Genomic DNA, 6,681 nt, shown 5'->3' with positions numbered 1-6,681 from the left:
AGGATAGGAAAAAATAGGGCCAATGGCACACCCATCTCTCTAAACCACTCTGCAAGAGTTAACACAACGGAAATCTAACACATAGAATCAACAAAAAAAGGAGGAAGAGCAAACACTTTCATTGATTCTTCAAATATTCAACATACATGTCTAGCTATAAGGCCTTCTAGGTTGTGGCTAGATACAAATACATTCATGATCTAAGATCTAGCTTCAAATTTGCACTTTTTAGTTCTACTCTCCAATCCTCTCTTATAACTGTCCTAGCTCCAAGCCTAAACACTCTATTTATACTAGCCAAAATGGATTATAGATCATTCTAGAACATAGAGAAGCCACAAGTTGGCCCTCAACAAATATTAAATGAAAATAAACCTAACATTAAATTCTTGAAGAGCCACAAGTCGGCCTGCATCAACAATTAAGTGTCTAGAAATCAATGTCTGAGCAAAATTGTGATATCTCCTAGCTCCAATTGAATTAGAACTCGTGCTTCAAACTGTGGGTAGTATTTTAAGTCCTCTACAACCCCTTAAGTGCACAAAGGCTGATTCAGTAAGGAAAAGTATGCATCCAACTTGAAAGTCAAGCACATAAAATTGTCACGCAGAAATGCCAAAAATTGATACTCTGGGAGAATTTCCATATCTCCCAACTTATAAGGAGTTAGAACTTGTGCCTTGGATCATAGATATTACTCTAGGCCCTCTTCAATTTTTGAAGTGTAAAACCTCTCATTCATTATGGAAAATTAGTTACATGGTCTGCAAGAAGTAGCTAGAAACCAAAAAACACAGTTTCAACAGCCAGATAAAAATTGAAAACATGCAGGATAACAGTGTAACCCAAGATGCTCCTACATCAGACAAATAGGGTTAGAAGAAATGATTCTTATAAATCATTGAGGTTTCATAACCTAAGTGAATCCAACTCAGATTGAGAAATCCATGAAGCATCTTCCATAGGTTTTTTCTTCCACTTCACCACATATTCATAATAATCTTTTCCCTTTGTACTCTTGCCAATTCTTTGATCCAATATATGTTCAACTTCTTCAATCTTCTTCTTAGGATAGTCCTCTTATACAATAAATTCATCATCTGACTCATGATACTTGTATAAATTAGCAACATTAAATATAAGAGATATATCCATTAGGTAACTCAATTTCATAAGTGTTTCCACTATCAAATTTCTTCAAGATCTTACAAGGTCCAAATTTCTTCATCTTCAAATTACTGCATGTTCCAATAGGAAATCTTCCTTTCTTCAAATAAACCATCACCTCATCACCAACTTGAAAATCATGATGTCTCTTAGACTGATCAACATTCTCCTTATACTTTTGATTACTTGGTTCTATCCTCAACTTTACTTCCTTATGTAAAGATTTCATAAAATTAGCAAATTCTTCTCTTGCAACACTTCTCTTTTCTTCACCAATATCTCTGAAATCTGATACTCCTCTAGGCTTCATTCCAGTAATAATCTCAAAAAGTATCTTCCCTATACTCCTATTTATAGAATTATTATATGCAAATTCAGCTTGTGCCAATACCATCTCCCAATTACTTGGCTTATTCCCAACTAAACATCTCAAAAAATTACCCAAGCTTCTATTTACAACTTCTGTTTGTCCATCTGTCTATGGATGGAATGTAGAACTAAACTTCAACTCATTACCCATCTTCTTCCACAAATTCTTTCAAAAGTAACCAACAAACTTACTGTCTCTATTAGAAATAATACTTCTTGGTAATCCATGCAATCTCACAATCTCCTTAAACAAAAGTTCAACAACATGTTCAACATCTAATGTCCAATCTATAGAATTCCTTAGTATACTCTTTCACAGTCATGTCCTTTTATTTCTATTACCAATTTAACATACCTCCTAAATTGCTATGTTATATGCTGAACTAAGTGTGTTTAGTTGCTGAGAATACATATTACAGAATGAAGAGAATGCATAAAGTAAAGTACATGAATTAGTAAACAAGAAAATTGATCACTTTTATTCAGAATACAAGTACCAAAATAGTACATTTTTTATTGAAATATCCAAAACTATTTTGATGACATACAAAGTGTTCAAGTTTTACACAGTACTTAAATATAATGCATTTAGATATCACAAGCATTCTTAGCTCCTAACATAATATCTAAATTAAACACATTGTATAAATAGAAAAGTACTGAAAAGAGATAAGAGGAAAGGCATCCATTGCCTGAGTGGAAGATTTGTTATTCTGAATGTTGAAGGGTTGAGCTTGCATCTCCGTCTAGGAATAAACCTACAAAAAATGAAAGAAAAGTTAGGTTAGTTCATATGAACTGAGCAATGGAAAACTTTCCCGTCATCTATACTCTATTGTTCGTACAACATGGTTATTCAGATAACTATGTTAAAAGACAAAAAGGCAAGAGAGAAATTTGAAAATAAAACATGTTTATGCTAATGAGTTTGTTCCATGTGTAGATACAGGTATGAAGTTTGAGGTTGTTGAAGGATCTTGCATAAATTAGGCACTTGAAGCCTTTCAACTGAATCATGTAGGGGCCAAGACCGAAGGACTGAGGAGGCTATTGAAGGGACACATAAATTACAAGCATGAAACCTTCTGGCTGAATCATGTAGAGGCGAAGACTAAAGACATGGGGAGACTATTGAGGGGGCATATGTAAATTACAAGTATGGGACCTTCTAGTTGAACCATAGCAGGAGACTGAAGACATGAGGAGATTGTTAAAGGGATGTACATGTGTTATAGGTATAAAACCTTTTAGTCAAATCATGGAGGAGGTATGAAATTCTTAGTCTATGAGATAGAGGGATTATAGCTTCACAAGTATACAGGCAGAACATGGTATGAGATAAAGAACAACAACTAGTCAAGGCAGAGCAGAAGTAAGCTTCATACTAATATTTGATTTCCAAATAGCAAGAAAGAGTAAAGCTTCACAGTAATATTTGATTTTCGAACAACAAGGAAGAGTAAAACTTCAACAGTTATATTAAAATCTGAACAACAGTAACCTACAACCATTAAGATATATTGGAAGAGAACATGGAGTTTTGCATACAAAGCAACTGGGGAATCGTTAACAAAGGAACTATAAATATTGGAAGTTGTAGCATCTATCAAACAAAAGATAAACCCAAATTTGGAAAAGGAATAAAGCTACAAAGTACAAATTTTTTGAATTCAACAACAAATAAAGATATCATAAATTCATGGGAATTTTAGCAGCTAGAAGAAAGAAATCATAGCCACCACATAGATGATATTCTTTGCCATCAAGACAATTTGTCATCCATCATTCCCATTGAAAACATTAATCAAACTACAATGCCTAATGAAGAAAAATTTGGTAGAGGTGATTCCTTTTCTTAGAACATTTTAGCAAGGTCTCCTATCATTTCCAATTTAGAAGAGGGTACCGGTAATCTCAGATTATTCAAGAGATGTTACAGTTGAGTTTAAAGGGGCATGTTAGATTTATACTTCTTCTCAACAAACAAGAAAGACTGTTAAGGGTAGTAGAGGATAGCATGATATGAACATCAGCAATTCATTGTCATAATGATCAGAGTTTGTGTCCATGAGAATGCAAGTATAAAAGATAGGGCTGCAATCTATAAAGACTCTGCTTCATAAGATTTTAAATTCTTCATTCCCATTCTCTTAGTTGTCTTTACTAATGGAGCTCTGGATCAATTTGCAAGAACATATATAGATATGAGAAAAGTTTAGCAAGTTACAAAACATTAAGTAAATTTGATTATATCCTTGAAGTGGCATTTGCAAAGAGGAAAGAAATAGTTCTGATTTTCATACATAAATAACAGTGGCTTCTTGATGGAAAGAAATAGTCACTTTTCATGCCCAGAAGTAATTATCAGCGAAGAAAAACAATATTGAATATCCATGAGAATGACAATGATTTCTGAAAATACATGCTATGAAGAGTTTTCAATGACAAAGAAAGAAATATACAAAAAAATGAAACCCTTACACAGTGACCAAAGCAAATACGGCAACCATGACATAAAGATAACCCAATTTATAACTCTAACCTGAGAAAATTATCAGCAAAGTAGTCCATGGCTGGAAGCAACCCAATAAATATGGCATCTAGCAGAAATGGCAAGCTCACAACCATCACATTAAACCCACAGAAATCCGTGACCAAAGCAAATAAATATGGCATCTAGAAGAAGCAGTTATCCATTAAAAATGGTTGCCATACAGTAAGAAATCCGCTGCCAAAGAGGAAGTTGTCCAAGCTCATAGAAATGGCGCCCATCCAAGAATCAATTCTACAATAAAAATGGTGACCTCATGCCAAAACATGGCATCCAAAACAAAGAAGACATAACTCACAAGGTAAGAGTGAAACTCGCAAGCAATGGTAGTAGATATGGCATGTAAAACAATAGCCAACCATACAAGATATGGCGTCTAAAACGCACCAGCAGAGGAAAATCATAGAAGGAATTGCAGCAACGAGCATTCACGGTGCTAGGGTTTGAAACCCCTTATCCCCTTCATGTGTGAATGAACCAAATGAAACAAGACTTAGCAAATGCCTTTTCCTTTCATATTTATTTTTCCCTTTGCCATATTTCATAGAAATTTCGAGTCCATGCAATGAGAGTTTAGAGTTAGGCATTTATTATTTTGTTTGAAAACTCTATTTTATTAGTTTTATGTGTATCAAATGAATAAAAACATATTAGTCATTTAATACATATATAACTAATAAAAAAAAATATTTTATAATTTCCTTTTATATTCATTAATACTAATATGTTTTAAAATTAACAAAAATAACATTAATTATAAAACATATTAATATTAATAAAAATAAAAGAATTAATAAATATATTCCCTTTATTATACTTATTAATATTAACGTGTGTAAAATTGATAAAATAGAATAATAAACACGTTAATATTAATAAATATAATATATAAAAATTTGATTGTGAAATTAATATATCAAATGGTTGCAATTATAAAACCATTGATTTTATTAATTAAATAAAGGGAATCAAGAGGAGTTTCAAATACTTTAATGCCTAAATGCAAGGAAAGCTATCAATTACAACAAAGAGAGACGTTCAGTTAACTCTTTCATGCAAAGATGAGCTTTATTTTTAGCAAAGGACTGTTGGAGTTAATTGAATGTTACATGCAGTATGAAGAGTTGAGTATGGAGCTATTCTTGGAGGCTAGGGACAATTTGAGTTTCTCATGCATTGATGGGGCGCTTTAATGCTATTTTTAGCGATTTATGGAGCAGTTAAGGGCAGTTATGCATGCAGTTCATATTGAGAGCCTATTTTATGCATATATTGCATAATTATGAGGAGTTTTACATTCTATATTTTTGGGTTACTTGATGGATCTGAGTTAGGGTTTTATGCATGATTTTGAGGGGCTAGAGGCAGGTTTCTAGTTATCTATCAGTTGGGTAGGTGGTTGAGACCAGTTTTTAGAGGCTTCTTCATGGTTTTTATCATTTTTGACTGATTTTTTCTAGGCATGAGCTTGGAATCTGAATTAGGGTTATGAGTTCTATATATTGTACATTCACCTTATTATGAGGGATCTTCTTTCGAATTCAGATTTTTGCACATTGCAAATTTCGAGTTGATTGTAAGAGCAAATTTGTAGCAGAGATTTTTTCAGCATTGGTTATAGAGATTCAACGGTTCCTTCTCATTGATTCTTGTGCAATTTTGTGAATTTATTACTTTAATGTTGTGTTCGCCTTCATTTAAGTTATGTTCCTTATTGCAGATTTGAATCTGGATACTTGTGATTATAGGTATTTGTTTGTGATCATTGTTCTTTATGCAAAAAATTGGTGAAACCTAGGTCTCCCTTTCAAAGCAAAAGATCTTGGTCCTTGCATAGAAAAACTTTTGTGGTTGCATGTTTGTTTGAGTATTGTGAATCAATCATGTCTTTCATAATTCATGTTGATTTGATTAAAGTTACATTCAAAACCATCAGTGCATCACCTCATTTAGGTTAGTATTCATTATTTTTCATTCACTTTTCACCCCTTATCTCGCATATAATTTAGGATTAGGTGATCACTATTTAGGAACCAACCTAACTTTCAAAGATACATCTCTCATTTTAGGACAACCCACCACCCGAGAGAGTTTCCATGTTTCAATAGGATGGCTAGATTCTGCATCTTGTTATAGGCACAATCCTAATTGATAATAGAAACCATCGGTGCATCACCTCATTTAGGTTAGTATTCATTATTTTTCATTCACTTCTCACCCCTTATCTCACGTATAATTTAGGATTAGGTGATCACTATTTAGGAACTGACCTAGCTTCTAGAGATTCATCTCTTGTTTTAGGACAACCCAACACCCGAGAGAGTTTCCATGTTTCGACAAGATGGCTAGATTTTGCATCTTGCTATAGGCGCAATCTTGATTGACAAAAGTTTTCTAGCACACCCGATGGGATAACGAACTGCTTTACAGTTCTCTAAATTACAAGATCTTACTATTGTTTTGGTGTGAACAACAATATTTTAGCCTTTTTGAAGGTATTTTATTAACACCTAGCGACTTTGTTTTGAAGGTTTATCGCAGATACAGTTGCATTTTTGGTGATTTTTTAATGAGAAGAGCTCCCAGAAGGTCAA

At 33.3% G+C, this 6,681-nt stretch overlaps 1 long non-coding RNA gene across 1 annotated transcript; it reads right to left on the bottom strand.

The window, feature by feature from the left end:
• Positions 1-2,039: 2,039 nt before the first annotated feature.
• On the bottom strand, positions 2,040-4,553 carry LOC149550233 (uncharacterized). Its single transcript, XR_016354512.1, has 2 exons — positions 4,079-4,553; positions 2,040-2,294 (listed from the first exon to the last, which is right to left on the bottom strand). It is a non-coding gene; the product is annotated as an uncharacterized LOC149550233 (long non-coding RNA).
• Positions 4,554-6,681: the final 2,128 nt, after the last annotated feature.

The sequence above is a fragment of the Cupressus sempervirens genome, chromosome 7 (assembly GCF_028749045.1).
Source record: "Cupressus sempervirens isolate cs-2001-9-10 chromosome 7, ASM2874904v1, whole genome shotgun sequence".
Classification (NCBI taxonomy): domain Eukaryota; kingdom Viridiplantae; phylum Streptophyta; class Pinopsida; order Cupressales; family Cupressaceae; genus Cupressus; species Cupressus sempervirens.
The sequence above is the reverse complement of the archived record's forward strand: the minus strand, read 5'-3'. Positions and strand labels throughout refer to the sequence as shown.